The sequence below is a fragment of the Amia ocellicauda genome, chromosome 14, assembly GCF_036373705.1.
Source record: "Amia ocellicauda isolate fAmiCal2 chromosome 14, fAmiCal2.hap1, whole genome shotgun sequence".
In the NCBI taxonomy this organism is placed as follows: domain Eukaryota; kingdom Metazoa; phylum Chordata; class Actinopteri; order Amiiformes; family Amiidae; genus Amia; species Amia ocellicauda.
Genome location: NC_089863.1, coordinates 6,972,401 through 6,989,988, shown reverse-complemented (window position 1 = coordinate 6,989,988; position 17,588 = coordinate 6,972,401). Strand labels below are relative to the sequence as shown.

Below are 17,588 nucleotides of genomic sequence, written 5' to 3'. Positions count from 1 at the left end.
TGTTTTGATTTGCTTTCACCTCATTGTCTCATTTCTTATTCCCAACTTTTATTATTAAGCTTGCCCGTGTGCCTTATTATCATTTGTTTTCGTTTGAGGGAATCAGCGACGCACAACGCCCCTGGGTCCACCTGCACTCCATCAGCAAGCGTTCCTCGGGTACTTGGGCCATAAGTAATGAACGTCAGGTGTGCGTCTGTGTGTTTCTGCTCCCAGGTTGCGTGCGCCGCTTGTCCATCCACGACCCCGGTCTTGACCCTGCATCTACGAAACACTGCATTAAGATCCTGTGGGGCCACATTCACAACTGTATACAGACCACTGTGTGTTTTTGGTTCATTTGGATGCCGCCTGGGAGTCTTGCTGAAACCTAGCAAAGTCGTCAACCAGGTCGTTGAAGACGGGCAAAAACATGGCTGCTGGCAGCGGTGGGATTTGAACCCACACCTCCGAAGAGACTGGAGCCTTAATCCAGCACCTTAGACCGCTCGGCCACGCTACCCGGGGAAAGGCCCTGTCTTACCGCTTTGTATGTCTGGATGTATGTAAGCATGCATGCACGCATGCATGTATGTATGAAGTTATTGTCATGATGATTTCAATGATCAAATCCTATGCATTTAATCTAGTTTCGTCAAAAGACGTCGATTCAGGTGAAGTCTTGTGTCTGCGTGCAAACAGACTAGGAGTCCACTGCGCAGTATGTGCGGGTCACAATACAATCCTTTCGAGCCCGTACAGATTGGGATGTTTTCATGCTTAATGTACTCGGTGCATCTTCAACAGCAGCAAAGGTCAACAGCGCTGTTGAAAATGTTGATACGCAGAAGCGTCCACCACATGAGACGACTGAAGCAGGTGTGACCGTAGACATCGTGCTGTGTGTGGTAACATGGCCGAGTGGTCTAAGGCGCTTCGTTTAAGCTCCAGTCTCTTTGGAGGCGTGGGTTAGAATCCCACCGTTGCCAACTTCCTTTAGCCATTAAAGTCATGGTGCTTTCCTAGTTGCACCTCGTCGTTCCATTTCACACGTTACTTTTCTTGAAATGTACTTTGCATGTCAACGGGGAGCGCTCTCTGCAGACGAGGTGGCCGAGTGGTTAAGGCGATGGACTGCTAATCCATTGTGCTGTGCACGCGTGGGTTCGAATCCCATCCTCGTCGGATCACGGCAGCCTTTTACAGAAGAGCAATGATGCTGCCTCAATAAAGTGTTCATCTCTTTCCATTACGTTGCAATCCTGTTCCGTCCTGTCTCAAAATGTTGTCATTACCCTCGAGTGCAATAGCCGGGGTGGCGGTGTGCATGGTGGGAGATGGCCTGCGAGGGTGCAGGGCGTGTCTGCTTGCTTTTGGTCTTGGGTGGGGGCTGGTGTGGCTGAAATGCCAGCGCTGAATTTTTGGTCCTGGGGCGAGGTATATGAGAAAAGGCCCCACTATCAAGATTTCAAGTGACCACACCACCCTCAATCAATTCCCCGCAAAGCCCAAGTTACTGGTGGGCACTTCAGCAGCCAAAGAGCCACACCTTGGTGCAATTAGAAGATGGAATGAAACAAAAGCAATGACATTAAGATCTACACCTCCATAAAACAAGAGGCAAAGCTCTCACCCTTGGGGAAGGTGCACGTACAGCCCAGATAGCATCAGGAATGTAAAGTTCATGTTTCGGACGGTGTTAATGAGCTCTTCTAATCTCTCATTTTTATTACATTCATCATTCGCTTCTCTCTATTCAATATGGTTGTGTATTTTGGTTGGCATTATATTGCCTTTTATTTTGTGTTTTGATTTGCTTTCACCTCATTGTCTCATTTCTTATTCCCAACTGTTATTATTAAGCTTGCACGTGTGCCTTATTATCATTTGTTTTCGTTTGAGGGAATCAGCGCCGCACAACGCCCCTGGGTCCACCTGCACTCCGCTACACACGCTACCCGGGGAAGGGCCCTGTCTTACCGCTTTGTATGTCTGGATGTATGTAAGCATGCATGCACGCATGCATGTATGTATGAAGTTATTGTCATGATGATTTCAATGATCAAATCCTATGCATTTAATCTAGTTTCGTCAAAAGACGTCGATTCAGGTGAAGTCTTGTGTCTGCGTGCAAACAGACTACGAGTCCACTGCGCAGTATGTGCGGGTCACAATACAATCCTTTCGAGCCCGTACAGATTGGGATGTTTTCATGCTTAATGTACTCGGTGCATCTTCAACAGCAGCAAAGGTCAACAGCGCTGTTGAAAATGTTGATACGCAGAAGCGTCCACCACATGAGACGACTGAAGCAGGTGTGACCGTAGACATCGTGCTGTGTGTGGTAACGTGGCCGAGTGGTCTAAGGCGCTTCATTTAAGCTCCAGTCTCTTTGGAGGCGTGGGTTAGAATCCCACCGTTGCCAACTTCCTTTAGCCATTAAAGTCATGGTGCTTTCCTAGTTGCACCTCGTCGTTCCATTTCACACGTTACTTTTCTTGAAATGTACTTTGCATGTCAACGATGAGCGCTCTCGGCAGACGAGGTGGCCGAGTGGTTAAGGCGATGGACTGCTAATCCATTGTGCTGTGCACGCATGGGTTCGAATCCCATCCTCGTCGGATCACGGCAGCCTCTTACAGAAGAGCAATGATGCTGCCTCAATAAAGTGTTCATCTCTTTCCATTACGTTGCAATCCTGTTCCGTCCTGTCTCAAAATGTTGTCATTACCCTCGAGTGCAATAGCCGGGTTGGCGGTTTGCATGGTGGGAGATGGCCTGCGAGGGTGCAGGGCGTGTCTGCTTGCTTTTGGTCTTGGGTGGGGGCTGGTGTTGCTGAAATGCCAGCGCTGAATTTTTGGTCCTGGGGCGAGGTATATGAGAAAAGGCCCCACTATCAAGATTTCAAGTGACCACACCACCCTCAATCAATTCCCCGCAATGCCCAAGTTACTGGTGGGCACTTCAGCAGCCAAAGAGCCACACCTTGGTGCAATTAGAAGATGGAATGAAACGAAAGCAATGACATTAAGATCTACACCTCCATAAAACAAGAGGCAAAGCTCTCACCCTTGGGGAAGGTGCACGTACAGCCCAGATAGCATCAGGAATGTAAAGTTCATGTTTCGGACGGTGTTAATGAGCTCTTCTAATCTCTCATTTTTATTACATTCATCATTCGCTTCTCTCTATTCAATATGGTTGTGTATTTTGGTTGGCATTATATTGCCTTTTATTTTGTGTTTTGATTTGCTTTCACCTCATTGTCTCATTTCTTATTCCCAACTTTTATTATTAAGCTTGCCCGTGTGCCTTATTATCATTTGTTTTCGTTTGAGGGAATCAGCGACGCACAACGCCCCTGGGTCCACCTGCACTCCATCAGCAAGCGTTCCTCGGGTACTTGGGCCATAAGTAATGAACGTCAGGTGTGCGTCTGTGTGTTTCTGCTCCCAGGTTGCGTGCGCCGCTTGTCCATCCACGACCCCGGTCTTGACCCTGCATCTACGAAACACTGCATTAAGATCCTGTGGGGCCACATTCACAACTGTATACAGACCACTGTGTGTTTTTGGTTCATTTGGATGCCGCCTGGGAGTCTTGCTGAAACCTAGCAAAGTCGTCAACCAGGTCGTTGAAGACGGGCAAAAACATGGCTGCTGGCAGCGGTGGGATTTGAACCCACGCCTCCGAAGAGACTGGAGCCTTAATCCAGCACCTTAGACCGCTCGGCCACGCTACCCGGGGAAAGGCCCTGTCTTACCGCTTTGTATGTCTGGATGTATGTAAGCATGCATGCACGCATGCATGTATGTATGAAGTTATTGTCATGATGATTTCAATGATCAAATCCTATGCATTTAATCTAGTTTCGTCAAAAGACGTCGATTCAGGTGAAGTCTTGTGTCTGCGTGCAAACAGACTAGGAGTCCACTGCGCAGTATGTGCGGGTCACAATACAATCCTTTCGAGCCCGTACAGATTGGGATGTTTTCATGCTTAATGTACTCGGTGCATCTTCAACAGCAGCAAAGGTCAACAGCGCTGTTGAAAATGTTGATACGCAGAAGCGTCCACCACATGAGACGACTGAAGCAGGTGTGACCGTAGACATCGTGCTGTGTGTGGTAACATGGCCAAGTGGTCTAAGGCGCTTCGTTTAAGCTCCAGTCTCTTTGGAGGCGTGGGTTAGAATCCCACCGTTGCCAACTTCCTTTAGCCATTAAAGTCATGGTGCTTTCCTAGTTGCACCTCGTCGTTCCATTTCACACGTTACTTTTCTTGAAATGTACTTTGCATGTCAACGGGGAGCGCTCTCTGCAGACGAGGTGGCCGAGTGGTTAAGGCGATGGACTGCTAATCCATTGTGCTGTGCACGCGTGGGTTCGAATCCCATCCTCGTCGGATCACGGCAGCCTTTTACAGAAGAGCAATGATGCTGCCTCAATAAAGTGTTCATCTCTTTCCATTACGTTGCAATCCTGTTCCGTCCTGTCTCAAAATGTTGTCATTACCCTCAAGTGCAATAGCCGGGGTGGCGGTGTGCATGGTGGGAGATGGCCTGCGAGGGTGCAGGGCGTGTCTGCTTGCTTTTGGTCTTGGGTGGGGGCTGGTGTGGCTGAAATGCCAGCGCTGAATTTTTGGTCCTGGGGCGAGGTATATGAGAAAAGGCCCCACTATCAAGATTTCAAGTGACCACACCACCCTCAATCAATTCCCCGCAAAGCCCAAGTTACTGGTGGGCACTTCAGCAGCCAAAGAGCCACACCTTGGTGCAATTAGAATATGGAATGAAACGAAAGCAATGACATTAAGATCTACACCTCCATAAAACAAGAGGCAAAGCTCTCACCCTTGGGGAAGGTGCACGTACAGCCCAGATAGCATCAGGAATGTAAAGTTCATGTTTCGGACGGTGTTAATGAGCTCTTCTAATCTCTCATTTTTATTACATTCATCATTCGCTTCTCTCTATTCAATATGGTTGTGTATTTTGGTTGGCATTATATTGCCTTTTATTTTGTGTTTTGATTTGCTTTCACCTCATTGTCTCATTTCTTATTCCCAACTGTTATTATTAAGCTTGCACGTGTGCCTTATTATCATTTGTTTTCGTTTGAGGGAATCAGCGCCGCACAACGCCCCTGGGTCCACCTGCACTCCATCAGCAAGCGTTCCTCGGGTACTTGGGCCATAAGTAATGAACGTCAGGTGTGCGTCTGTGTGTTTCTGCTCCCAGGTTGCGTGCGCCGCTTGTCCATCCACGACCCCGGTCTTGACCCTGCATCTACGAAACACTGCATTAAGATCCTGTGGGGCCACATTCACAACTGTATACAGACCACTGTGTGTTTTTGGTTCATTTGGATGCCGCCTGGGAGTCTTGCTGAAACCTAGCAAAGTCGTCAACCAGGTCGTTGAAGACGGGCAAAAACATGGCTGCTGGCAGCGGTGGGATTTGAACCCACACCTCCGAAGAGACTGGAGCCTTAATCCAGCACCTTAGACCGCTCGGCCACGCTACCCGGGGAAAGGCCCTGTCTTACCGCTTTGTATGTCTGGATGTATGTAAGCATGCATGCACGCATGCATGTATGTATGAAGTTATTGTCATGATGATTTCAATGATCAAATCCTATGCATTTAATCTAGTTTCGTCAAAAGACGTCGATTCAGGTGAAGTCTTGTGTCTGCGTGCAAACAGACTACGAGTCCACTGCGCAGTATGTGCGGGTCACAATACAATCCTTTCGAGCCCGTACAGATTGGGATGTTTTCATGCTTAATGTACTCGGTGCATCTTCAACAGCAGCAAAGGTCAACAGCGCTGTTGAAAATGTTGATACGCAGAAGCGTCCACCACATGAGACGACTGAAGCAGGTGTGACCGTAGACATCGTGCTGTGTGTGGTAACGTGGCCGAGTGGTCTAAGGCGCTTCGTTTAAGCTCCAGTCTCTTTGGAGGCGTGGGTTAGAATCCCACCGTTGCCAACTTCCTTTAGCCATTAAAGTCATGGTGCTTTCCTAGTTGCACCTCGTCGTTCCATTTCACACGTTACTTTTCTTGAAATGTACTTTGCATGTCAACGGGGAGCGCTCTCGGCAGACGAGGTGGCCGAGTGGTTAAGGCGATGGACTGCTAATCCATTGTGCTGTGCACGCGTGGGTTCGAATCCCATCCTAGTCGGATCACGGCAGCCTCTTACAGAAGAGCAATGATGCTGCCTCAATAAAGTGTTCATCTCTTTCCATTACGTTGCAGTCCTGTTCCGTCCTGTCTCAAAATGTTGTCATTACCCTCGAGTGCAATAGCCGGGGTGGCGGTGTGCATGGTGGGAGATGGCCTGCGAGGGTGCAGGGCGTGTCTGCTTGCTTTGAGTCTTGGGTGGGGGCTGGTGTGGCTGAAATGCCAGCGCTGAATTTTTGGTCCTGGGGCGAGGTATATGAGAAAAGGCCCCACTATCAAGATTTCAAGTGACCACACCACCCTCAATCAATTCCCCGCAAAGCCCAAGTTACTGGTGGGCACTTCAGCAGCCAAAGAGCCACACCTTGGTGCAATTAGAAGATGGAATGAAACGAAAGCAATGACATTAAGATCTACACCTCCATAAAACAAGAGGCAAAGCTCTCACCCTTGGGGAAGGTGCACGTACAGCCCAGATAGCATCAGGAATGTAAAGTTCATGTTTCGGACGGTGTTAATGAGCTCTTCTAATCTCTCATTTTTATTACATTCATCATTCGCTTCTCTCTATTCAATATGGTTGTGTATATTGGTTGGCATTATATTGCCTTTTATTTTGTGTTTTGATTTGCTTTCACCTCATTGTCTCATTTCTTATTCCCAACTGTTATTATTAAGCTTGCACGTGTGCCTTATTATCATTTGTTTTCGTTTGAGGGAATCAGCGCCGCACAACGCCCCTGGGTCCACCTGCACTCCATCAGCAAGCGTTCCTCGGGTACTTGGGCCATAAGTAATGAACGTCAGGTGTGCGTCTGTGTGTTTCTGCTCCCAGGTTGCGTGCGCCGCTTTTCCATCCACGACCCCGGTCTTGACCCTGCATCTACGAAACACTGCATTAAGATCCTGTGGGGCCACATTCACAACTGTATACAGACCACTGTGTGTTTTTGGTTCATTTGGATGCCGCCTGGGAGTCTTGCTGAAACCTAGCAAAGTCGTCAACCAGGTCGTTGAAGACGGGCAAAAACATGGCTGCTGGCAGCGGTGGGATTTGAACCCACGCCTCCGAAGAGACTGGAGCCTTAATCCAGCACCTTAGACCGCTCGGCCACGCTACCCGGGGAAAGGCCCTGTCTTACCGCTTTGTATGTCTGGATGTATGTAAGCATGCATGCACGCATGCATGTATGTATGAAGTTATTGTCATGATGATTTCAATGATCAAATCCTATGCATTTAATCTAGTTTCGTCAAAAGACGTCGATTCAGGTGAAGTCTTGTGTCTGCGTGCAAACAGACTAGGAGTCCACTGCGCAGTATGTGCGGGTCACAATACAATCCTTTCGAGCCCGTACAGATTGGGATGTTTTCATGCTTAATGTACTCGGTGCATCTTCAACAGCAGCAAAGGTCAACAGCGCTGTTGAAAATGTTGATACGCAGAAGCGTCCACCACATGAGACGACTGAAGCAGGTGTGACCGTAGACATCGTGCTGTGTGTGGTAACATGGCCGAGTGGTCTAAGGCGCTTCGTTTAAGCTCCAGTCTCTTTGGAGCCGTGGGTTAGAATCCCAGCGTTGCCAACTTCCTTTAGCCATTTAAGTCATGGTGCTTTCCTAGTTGCACCTCGTCGTTCCATTTCACACGTTACTTTTCTTGAAATGTACTTTGCATGTCAATGGGGAACGCTCTCTGCAGACGAGGTGGCCAAGTGGTTAAGGCGATGGACTGCTAATCCATTGTGCTGTGCACGCGTGGGTTCGAATCCCATCCTCATCGGATCACGGCAGCCTCTTAAAGAAGAGCAATGATGCTGCCTCAATAAAGTGTTCATCTCTTTCCATTACGTTGCAATCCTGTTCCGTTTTGTCTCAAAATGTTGTCATTACCCTCGAGTGCAATAGCCGGGGTGGCGGTGTGCATGGTGGGAGATGGCCTGTGAGGGTGCAGGGCGTGTCTGCTTGCTTTGGGTCTTGGGTTGGGGCTGGTGTGGCTGAAATGCCAGCGCTGAATTTTTGGTCCTGGGGCGAGGTATATGAGAAAAGGCCCCACTATCAAGATTTCAAGTGACCACACCACCCTCAATCAATTCCCCGCAAAGCCCAAGTTACTGGTGGGCACTTCAGCAGCCAAAGAGCCACACCTTGGTGCAATTAGAAGATGGAATGAAACGAAAGCAATGACATTAAGATCTACACCTCCATAAAACAAGAGGCAAAGCTCTCACCCTTGGGGAAGGTGCACGTACAGCCCAGATAGCATCAGGAATGTAAAGTTCATGTTTCGGACGGTGTTAATGAGCTCTTCTAATCTCTCATTTTTATTACATTCATCATTCGCTTCTCTCTATTCAATATGGTTGTGTATATTGGTTGGCATTATATTGCCTTTTATTTTATGTTTTGATTTGCTTTCACCTCATTGTCTCATTTCTTATTCCCAACTGTTATTATTAAGCTTGCACGTGTGCCTTATTATCATTTGTTTTCGTTTGAGGGAATCAGCGCCGCACAACGCCCCTGGGTCCACCTGCACTCCATCAGCAAGCGTTCCTCGGGTACTTGGGCCATAAGTAATGAACGTCAGGTGTGCGTCTGTGTGTTTCTGCTCCCAGGTTGCGTGCGCCGCTTGTCCATCCACGACCCCGGTCTTGACCCTGCATCTACGAAACACTGCATTAAGATCCTGTGGGGCCACATTCACAACTGTATACAGACCACTGTGTGTTTTTGGTTCATTTGGATGCCGCCTGGGAGTCTTGCTGAAACCTAGCAAAGTGGTCAACCAGGTCGTTGAAGACGGGCAAAAACATGGCTGCTGGCAGCGGTGGGATTTGAACCCACGCCTCCGAAGAGACTGGAGCCTTAATCCAGCGCCTTAGACCGCTCGGCCACGCTACCCAGGGAAAGGCCCTGTCTTACCGCTTTGTATGTCTGGATGTATGTAAGCATGCATGCACGCATGCATGTATGTATGAAGTTATTGTCATGATGATTTCAATGATCAAATCCTATGCATTTAATCTAGTTTCGTCAAAAGACGTCGATTCAGGTGAAGTCTTGTGTCTGCGTGCAAACAGACTACGAGTCCACTGCGCAGTATGTGCGGGTCACAATACAATCCTTTCGAGCCCGTACAGATTGGGATGTTTTCATGCTTAATGTACTCGGTGCATCTTCAACAGCAGCAAAGGTCAACAGCGCTGTTGAAAATGTTGATACGCAGAAGCGTCCACCACGTGAGACGACTGAAGCAGGTGTGACCGTAGACAGCGTGCTGTGTGTGGTAACGTGGCCGAGTGGTCTAAGGCGCTTCGTTTAAGCTCCAGTCTCTTTGGAGGCGTGGGTTAGAATCCCACCGTTGCCAACTTCCTTTAGCCATTAAAGTCATGGTGCTTTCCTAGTTGCACCTCGTCGTTCCATTTCACACGTTACTTTTCTTGAAATGTACTTTGCATGTCAACGGGGAGCGCTCTCGGCAGACGAGGTGGCCGAGTGGTTAAGGCGATGGACTGCTAATCCATTGTGCTGTGCACGCGTGGGTTCGAATCCCATCCTAGTCGGATCACGGCAGCCTCTTACACAAGAGCAATGATGCTGCCTCAATAAAGTGTTCATCTCTTTCCATTACGTTGCAGTCCTGTTCCGTCCTGTCTCAAAATGTTGTCATTACCCTCGAGTGCAGTAGCCGGGGTGGCGGTGTGCATGGTGGGAGATGGCCTGTGAGGGTGCAGGGCGTGTCTGCTTGCTTTGGGTCTTGGGTGGGGGCTGGTGTGGCTGAAATGCCAGCGCTGAATTTTTGGTCCTGGGGCGAGGTATATGAGAAAAGGCCCCACTATCAAGATTTCAAGTGACCACACCACCCTCAATCAATTCCCCGCAAAGCCCAAGTTACTGGTGGGCACTTCAGCAGCCAAAGAGCCACACCTTGGTGCAATTAGAAGATGGAATGAAACGAAAGCAATGACATTAAGATCTACACCTCCATAAAACAAGAGGCAAAGCTCTCACCCTTGGGGAAGGTGCACGTACAGCCCAGATAGCATCAGGAATGTAAAGTTCATGTTTCGGACGGTGTTAATGAGCTCTTCTAATCTCTCATTTTTATTACATTCATCATTCGCTTCTCTCTATTCAATATGGTTGTGTATTTTGGTTGGCATTATATTGCCTTTTATTTTGTGTTTTGATTTGCTTTCACCTCATTGTCTCATTTCTTATTCCCAACTTTTATTATTAAGCTTGCACGTGTGCCTTATTATCATTTGTTTTCGTTTGAGGGAATCAGCGCCACACAACGCCCCTGGGTCCACCTGCACTCCATCAGCAAGCGTTCCTCGGGTACTTGGGCCATAAGTAATGAACGTCAGGTGTGCGTCTGTGTGTTTCTGCTCCCAGGTTGCGTGCGCCGCTTTTCCATCCACGACCCCGGTCTTGACCCTGCATCTACGAAACACTGCATTAAGATCCTGTGGGGCCACATTCACAACTGTATACAGACCACTGTGTGTTTTTGGTTCATTTGGATGCCGCCTGGGAGTCTTGCTGAAACCTAGCAAAGTCGTCAACCAGGTCGTTGAAGTCGGGCAAAAACATGGCTGCTGGCAGCGGTGGGATTTGAACCCACGCCTCTGAAGAGACTGTAGCCTTAATCCAGCACCTTAGACCGCTCAGCCACGCTACCCGGGGAAAGGCCCTGTCTTACCGCTTTGTATGTCTGGATGTATGTAAGCATGCATGCACGCATGCATGTATGTATGAAGTTATTGTCATGATGATTTCAATGATCAAATCCTATGCATTTAATCTAGTTTCGTCAAAAGACGTCGATTCAGGTGAAGTCTTGTGTCTGCGTGCAAACAGACTACGAGTCCACTGCGCAGTATGTGCGGGTCACAATACAATCCTTTCGAGCCGTACAGATTGGGATGTTTTCATGCTTAATGTACTCGGTGCATCTTCAACAGCAGCAAAGGTCAACAGCGCTGTTGAAAATGTTGATACGCAGAAGCGTCCACCACGTGAGACGACTGAAACAGGTGTGACCGTAGACATCGTACTGTGTCTGGTAACGAGGCCGAGTGGTCTAAGGCGCTTCGTTTAAGCTCCAGTCTCTTTGGAGGCGTGGGTTAGAATCCCACCGTTGCCAACTTCCTTTAGCCATTAAAGTCATGGTGCTTTCCTAGTTGCACCTCGTCGTTCCATTTCACACGTTACTTTTCTTGAAATGTACTTTGCATGTCAACGGGGAGCGCTCTCGGCAGACGAGGTGGCCGAGTGGTTAAGGCGATGGACTGCTAATCCATTGTGCTGTGCACGCGTGGGTTCGAATCACATCCTTGTCGGATCACGGCAGCCTCTTACAGAAGAGCAATGATGCTGCCTCAATAAAGTGTTCATCTCTTTCCATTACGTTGCAATCCTGTTCCGTCCTGTCTCAAAATGTTGTCATTACCCTCGAGTGCAATAGCCGGGGTGGTGGTGTGCATGGTGGGAGATGGCCTGCGAGGGTGCAGGGCGTGTCTGCTTGCTTTGGGTCTTGGGTGGGGGCTGGTGTGGCTGAAATGCCAGCGCTGAATTTTTGGTCCTGGGGCGAGGTATATGAGAAATGGCCCCACTATCAAGATTTCAAGTGACCACACCACCCTCAATCAATTCCCCGCAAAGCCCAAGTTACTGGTGGGCACTTCAGCAGCCAAAGAGCCACACCTTGGTGCAATTAGAAGATGGAATGAAACGAAAGCAATGACATTAAGATCTACACCTCCATAAAACAAGAGGCAAAGCTCTCACCCTTGGGGAAGGTGCACGTACAGCCCAGATAGCATCAGGAATGTAAAGTTCATGTTTCGGACGGTGTTAATGAGCTCTTCTAATCTCTCATTTTTATTACATTCATCATTCGCTTCTCTCTATTCAATATGGTTGTGTATATTGGTTGGCATTATATTGCCTTTTATTTTGTGTTTTGATTTGCTTTCACCTCATTGTCTCATTTCTTATTCCCAACTGTTATTATTAAGCTTGCACGTGTGCCTTATTATCATTTGTTTTCGTTTGAGGGAATCAGTGTCGCACAACGCCCCTGGGTCCACCTGCACTCCATCAGCAAGCGTTCCTCGGGTACTTGGGCCATAAGTAATGAACGTCAGGTGTGCGTCTGTGTGTTTCTGCTCCCAGGTTGCGTGCGCCGCTTGTCCATCCACGACCCCGGTCTTGACCCTGCATCTACGAAACACTGCATTAAGATCCTGTGGGGCCACATTCACAACTGTATACAGACCACTGTGTGTTTTTGGTTCATTTGGATGCCGCCTGGGAGTCTTGCTGAAACCTAGCAAAGTCGTCAACCAGGTCGTTGAAGACGGGCAAAAACATGGCTGCTGGCAGTGGTGGGATTTGAACCCACGCCTCCGAAGAGACTGGAGCCTTAATCCAGCACCTTAGACCGCTCGGCCACGCTACCCGGGGAAAGGCCCTGTCTTACCGCTTTGTATGTCTGGATGTATGTAAGCATGCATGCACGCATGCATGTATGTATGAAGTTATTGTCATGATGATTTCAATGATCAAATCCTATGCATTTAATCTAGTTTCGTCAAAAGACGTCGATTCAGGTGAAGTCTTGTGTCTGCGTGCAAACAGACTACGAGTCCACTGCGCAGTATGTGCGGGTCACAATACAATCCTTTCGAGCCCGTACAGATTGGGATGTTTTCATGCTTAATGTACTCGGTACATCTTCAACAGCAGCAAAGGTCAACAGCGCTGTTGAAAATGTTGATACGCAGAAGCGTCCACCACATGAGACGACTGAAGCAGGTGTGACCGTAGACATCATGCTGTGTGTGGTAACATGGCCGAGTGGTCTAAGGCGCTTCATTTAAGCTCCAGTCTCTTTGGAGGCGTGGGTTAGAATCCCACCGTTGCCAACTTCCTTTAGCCATTAAAGTCATGGTGCTTTCCTAGTTGCACCTCGTCGTTCCATTTCACACATTACTTTTCTTGAAATGTACTTTGCATGTCAACGGGGAGCGCTCTCTGCACGAGGTGGCCGAGTGGTTAAGGCGATGGACTGCTAATCCATTGTGCTGTGCACGCGTGGGTTCGAATCCCATCCTCGTCGTATCACGGCAGCCTCTTACAGAAGAGCAATGATGCTGCCTCAATAAAGTGTTCATCTCTTTCCATTACGTTGCAATCCTTTTCCGTCCTGTCTCAAAATGTTGTCATTACCCTCGAGTGCAATAGCCGGGGTGGCGGTGTGCATGGTGGGAGATGGCCTGCGAGGGTGCAGGGCGTGTCTGCTTGCTTTGGGTCTTGGGTGGGGGCTGGTGTGGCTGAAATGCCAGCGCTGAATTTTTGGTCCTGGGGCGAGGTATGTGAGAAAAGGCCCCACTATCAAGATTTCAAGTGACCACACCACCCTCAATCAATTCCCCGCAAAGCCCAAGTTACTGGTGGGCACTTCAGCAGCCAAAGAGCCACACCTTGGTGCAATTAGAAGATGGAATGAAACGAAAGCAATGACATTAAGATCTACACCTCCATAAAACAAGAGGCAAAGCTCTCACCCTTGGGGAAGGTGCACGTACAGCCCAGATAGCATCAGGAATGTAAAGTTCATGTTTCGGACGGTGTTAATGAGCTCTTCTAATCTCTCATTTTTATTACATTCATCATTCGCTTCTCTCTATTCAATATGGTTGTGTATATTGGTTGGCATTATATTGCCTTTTATTTTGTGTTTTGATTTGCTTTCACCTCATTGTCTCATTTCTTATTCCCAACTGTTATTATTAAGCTTGCACGTGTGCCTTATTATCATTTGTTTTCGTTTGAGGGAATCAGCGCCGCACAACGCCCCTGGGTCCACCTGCACTCCGCTACACACGCTACCCGGGGAAGGGCCCTGTCTTACCGCTTTGTATGTCTGGATGTATGTAAGCATGCATGCACGCATGCATGTATGTATGAAGTTATTGTCATGATGATTTCAATGATCAAATCCTATGCATTTAATCTAGTTTCGTCAAAAGACGTCGATTCAGGTGAAGTCTTGTGTCTGCGTGCAAACAGACTACGAGTCCACTGCGCAGTATGTGCGGGTCACAATACAATCCTTTCGAGCCCGTACAGATTGGGATGTTTTCATGCTTAATGTACTCGGTACATCTTCAACAGCAGCAAAGGTCAACAGCGCTGTTGAAAATGTTGATACGCAGAAGCGTCCACCACATGAGACGACTGAAGCAGGTGTGACCGTAGACATCGTGCTGTGTGTGGTAACGTGGCCGAGTGGTCTGAGGCGCTTCATTTAAGCTCCAGTCTCTTTGGAGGCGTGGGTTAGAATCCCACCGTTGCCAACTTCCTTTAGACATTAAAGTCATGGTGCTTTCCTAGTTGCACCTCGTCGTTCCATTTCACACGTTACTTTTCTTGAAATGTACTTTGCATGTCAACGATGAGCGCTCTCTGTAGACGAGGTGGCCGAGTGGTTAAGGCGATGGACTGCTAATCCATTGTGCTGTGCACGCGTGGGTTCGAATCCCATCCTCGTCGGATCACGGCAGCCTTTTACAGAAGAGCAATGATGCTGCCTCAATAAAGTGTTCATCTCTTTCCATTACGTTGCAATCCTGTTCCGTCCTGTCTCAAAATGTTGTCATTACCCTCGAGTGCAATAGCCGGGGTGGCGGTGTGCATGGTGGGAGATGGCCTGCGAGGGTGCAGGGCGTGTCTGCTTGCTTTGGGTCTTGGGTGGGGGCTGGTGTGGCTGAAATGCCAGCGCTGAATTTTTGGTCCTGGGGCGAGGTATGTGAGAAAAGGCCCCACTATCAAGATTTCAAGTGACCACACCACCCTCAATCAATTCCCCGCAAAGCCCAAGTTACTGGTGGGCACTTCAGCAGCCAAAGAGCCACACCTTGGTGCAATTAGAAGATGGAATGAAACGAAAGCAATGACATTAAGATCTACACCTCCATAAAACAAGAGGCAAAGCTCTCACCCTTGGGGAAGGTGCACGTACAGCCCAGATAGCATCAGGAATGTAAAGTTCATGTTTCGGACGGTGTTAATGAGCTCTTCTAATCTCTCATTTTTATTACATTCATCATTCGCTTCTCTCTATTCAATATGGTTGTGTATTTTGGTTGGCATTATATTGCCTTTTATTTTGTGTTTTGATTTGCTTTCACCTCATTGTCTCATTTCTTATTCCCAACTGTTATTATTAAGCTTGCACGTGTGCCTTATTATCATTTGTTTTCGTTTGAGGGAATCAGCGCCGCACAACGCCCCTGGGTCCACCTGCACTCCGCTACACACGCTACCCGGGGAAGGGCCCTGTCTTACCGCTTTGTATGTCTGGATGTATGTAAGCATGCATGCACGCATGCATGTATGTATGAAGTTATTGTCATGATGATTTCAATGATCAAATCCTATGCATTTAATCTAGTTTCGTCAAAAGACGTCGATTCAGGTGAAGTCTTGTGTCTGCGTGCAAACAGACTACGAGTCCACTGCGCAGTATGTGCGGGTCACAATACAATCCTTTCGAGCCCGTACAGATTGGGATGTTTTCATGCTTAATGTACTCGGTGCATCTTCAACAGCAGCAAAGGTCAACAGCGCTGTTGAAAATGTTGATACGCAGAAGCGTCCACCACATGAGACGACTGAAGCAGGTGTGACCGTAGACATCGTGCTGTGTGTGGTAACGTGGCCGAGTGGTCTAAGGCGCTTCGTTTAAGCTCCAGTCTCTTTGGAGGCGTGGGTTAGAATTCCACCGTTGCCAACTTCCTTTAGCCATTAAAGTCATGGTGCTTTCCTAGTTGCACCTCGTCGTTCCATTTCACACGTTACTTTTCTTGAAATGTACTTTGCATGTCAACGATGAGCGCTCTCGGCAGACGAGGTGGCCGAGTGGTTAAGGCGATGGACTGCTAATCCATTGTGCTGTGCACGCATGGGTTCGAATCCCATCCTCGTCGGATCACGGCAGCCTCTTACAGAAGAGCAATGAAGCTGCCTCAATAAAGTGTTCATGTCTTTCCATTACGTTGCAATCCTGTTCCGTCCTGTCTCAAAATGTCGTCATTACCCTCAAGTGCAATAGCCGTGGTGGCGGTGTGCATGGTGGGAGATGGCCTGCGAGGGTGCAGGGCGTGTCTGCTTGCTTTTGGTCTTGGGTGGGGGCTGGTGTGGCTGAAATGCCAGCGCTGAATTTTTGGTCCTGGGGCGAGGTATATGAGAAAAGGCCCCACTATCAAGATTTCAAGTGACCACACCACCCTCAATCAATTCCCCGCAAAGCCCAAGTTACTGGTGGGCACTTCAGCAGCCAAAGAGCCACACCTTGGTGCAATTAGAAGATGGAATGAAACGAAAGCAATGACATTAAGATCTACACCTCCATAAAACAAGAGGCAAAGCTCTCACCCTTGGGGAAGGTGCACGTACAGCCCAGATAGCATCAGGAATGTAAAGTTCATGTTTCGGACGGTGTTAATGAGCTCTTCTAATCTCTCATTTTTATTACATTCATCATTCGCTTCTCTCTATTCAATATGGTTGTGTATTTTGGTTGGCATTATATTGCCTTTTATTTTGTGTTTTGATTTGCTTTCACCTCATTGTCTCATTTCTTATTCCCAACTTTTATTATTAAGCTTGCCCGTGTGCCTTATTATCATTTGTTTTCGTTTGAGGGAATCAGCGACGCACAACGCCCCTGGGTCCACCTGCACTCCATCAGCAAGCGTTCCTCGGGTACTTGGGCCATAAGTAATGAACGTCAGGTGTGCGTCTGTGTGTTTCTGCTCCCAGGTTGCGTGCGCCGCTTGTCCATCCACGACCCCGGTCTTGACCCTGCATCTACGAAACACTGCATTAAGATCCTGTGGGGCCACATTCACAACTGTATACAGACCACTGTGTGTTTTTGGTTCATTTGGATGCCGCCTGGGAGTCTTGCTGAAACCTAGCAAAGTCGTCAACCAGGTCGTTGAAGACGGGCAAAAACATGGCTGCTGGCAGCGGTGGGATTTGAACCCACGCCTCCGAAGAGACTGGAGCCTTAATCCAGCGCCTTAGACCGCTCGGCCACGCTACCCGGGGAAAGGCCCTGTCTTACCGCTTTGTATGTCTGGATGTATGTAAGCATGCATGCACGCATGCATGTATGTATGAAGTTATTGTCATGATGATTTCAATGATCAAATCCTATGCATTTAATCTAGTTTCGTCAAAAGACGTCGATTCAGGTGAAGTCTTGTGTCTGCGTGCAAACAGACTACGAGTCCACTGCGCAGTATGTGCGGGTCACAATACAATCCTTTCGAGCCCGTACAGATTGGGATGTTTTCATGCTTAATGTACTCGGTACATCTTCAACAGCAGCAAAGGTCAACAG

General features: G+C 48.3%; 18 non-coding genes across 18 annotated transcripts; 10 read left to right on the top strand and 8 right to left on the bottom strand.

The window, feature by feature from the left end:
• Positions 1-420: 420 nt before the first annotated feature.
• On the bottom strand, positions 421-502 carry trnal-aag (transfer RNA leucine (anticodon AAG)). Its single transcript has one exon. It is a non-coding gene; the product is annotated as a tRNA-Leu (tRNA).
• A 580-nt stretch (positions 503-1,082) lies between these two features.
• trnas-gcu (transfer RNA serine (anticodon GCU)) lies at positions 1,083-1,164 on the top strand. The gene has a single exon. It is a non-coding gene; the product is annotated as a tRNA-Ser (tRNA).
• Positions 1,165-2,518: 1,354 nt separating this feature from the next.
• Positions 2,519-2,600, top strand: trnas-gcu (transfer RNA serine (anticodon GCU)). Its single transcript has one exon. It is a non-coding gene; the product is annotated as a tRNA-Ser (tRNA).
• Positions 2,601-3,639: 1,039 nt separating this feature from the next.
• Positions 3,640-3,721, bottom strand: trnal-aag (transfer RNA leucine (anticodon AAG)). Its single transcript has one exon. It is a non-coding gene; the product is annotated as a tRNA-Leu (tRNA).
• Positions 3,722-4,301: 580 nt separating this feature from the next.
• Positions 4,302-4,383, top strand: trnas-gcu (transfer RNA serine (anticodon GCU)). The gene has a single exon. It is a non-coding gene; the product is annotated as a tRNA-Ser (tRNA).
• A 1,039-nt stretch (positions 4,384-5,422) lies between these two features.
• Positions 5,423-5,504, bottom strand: trnal-aag (transfer RNA leucine (anticodon AAG)). The gene has a single exon. It is a non-coding gene; the product is annotated as a tRNA-Leu (tRNA).
• Positions 5,505-6,084: 580 nt separating this feature from the next.
• trnas-gcu (transfer RNA serine (anticodon GCU)) lies at positions 6,085-6,166 on the top strand. The gene has a single exon. It is a non-coding gene; the product is annotated as a tRNA-Ser (tRNA).
• Positions 6,167-7,205: 1,039 nt separating this feature from the next.
• On the bottom strand, positions 7,206-7,287 carry trnal-aag (transfer RNA leucine (anticodon AAG)). The gene has a single exon. It is a non-coding gene; the product is annotated as a tRNA-Leu (tRNA).
• Positions 7,288-7,867: 580 nt separating this feature from the next.
• trnas-gcu (transfer RNA serine (anticodon GCU)) lies at positions 7,868-7,949 on the top strand. Its single transcript has one exon. It is a non-coding gene; the product is annotated as a tRNA-Ser (tRNA).
• Positions 7,950-8,988: 1,039 nt separating this feature from the next.
• trnal-aag (transfer RNA leucine (anticodon AAG)) lies at positions 8,989-9,070 on the bottom strand. Its single transcript has one exon. It is a non-coding gene; the product is annotated as a tRNA-Leu (tRNA).
• A 580-nt stretch (positions 9,071-9,650) lies between these two features.
• trnas-gcu (transfer RNA serine (anticodon GCU)) lies at positions 9,651-9,732 on the top strand. Its single transcript has one exon. It is a non-coding gene; the product is annotated as a tRNA-Ser (tRNA).
• Positions 9,733-10,771: 1,039 nt separating this feature from the next.
• On the bottom strand, positions 10,772-10,853 carry trnal-aag (transfer RNA leucine (anticodon AAG)). The gene is given in 2 exon segments: positions 10,772-10,806; positions 10,816-10,853. It is a non-coding gene; the product is annotated as a tRNA-Leu (tRNA).
• A 579-nt stretch (positions 10,854-11,432) lies between these two features.
• Positions 11,433-11,514, top strand: trnas-gcu (transfer RNA serine (anticodon GCU)). The gene has a single exon. It is a non-coding gene; the product is annotated as a tRNA-Ser (tRNA).
• Positions 11,515-12,553: 1,039 nt separating this feature from the next.
• On the bottom strand, positions 12,554-12,635 carry trnal-aag (transfer RNA leucine (anticodon AAG)). Its single transcript has one exon. It is a non-coding gene; the product is annotated as a tRNA-Leu (tRNA).
• A 578-nt stretch (positions 12,636-13,213) lies between these two features.
• trnas-gcu (transfer RNA serine (anticodon GCU)) lies at positions 13,214-13,295 on the top strand. The gene has a single exon. It is a non-coding gene; the product is annotated as a tRNA-Ser (tRNA).
• A 1,354-nt stretch (positions 13,296-14,649) lies between these two features.
• trnas-gcu (transfer RNA serine (anticodon GCU)) lies at positions 14,650-14,731 on the top strand. The gene has a single exon. It is a non-coding gene; the product is annotated as a tRNA-Ser (tRNA).
• Positions 14,732-16,085: 1,354 nt separating this feature from the next.
• On the top strand, positions 16,086-16,167 carry trnas-gcu (transfer RNA serine (anticodon GCU)). The gene has a single exon. It is a non-coding gene; the product is annotated as a tRNA-Ser (tRNA).
• Positions 16,168-17,206: 1,039 nt separating this feature from the next.
• On the bottom strand, positions 17,207-17,288 carry trnal-aag (transfer RNA leucine (anticodon AAG)). Its single transcript has one exon. It is a non-coding gene; the product is annotated as a tRNA-Leu (tRNA).
• Positions 17,289-17,588: the final 300 nt, after the last annotated feature.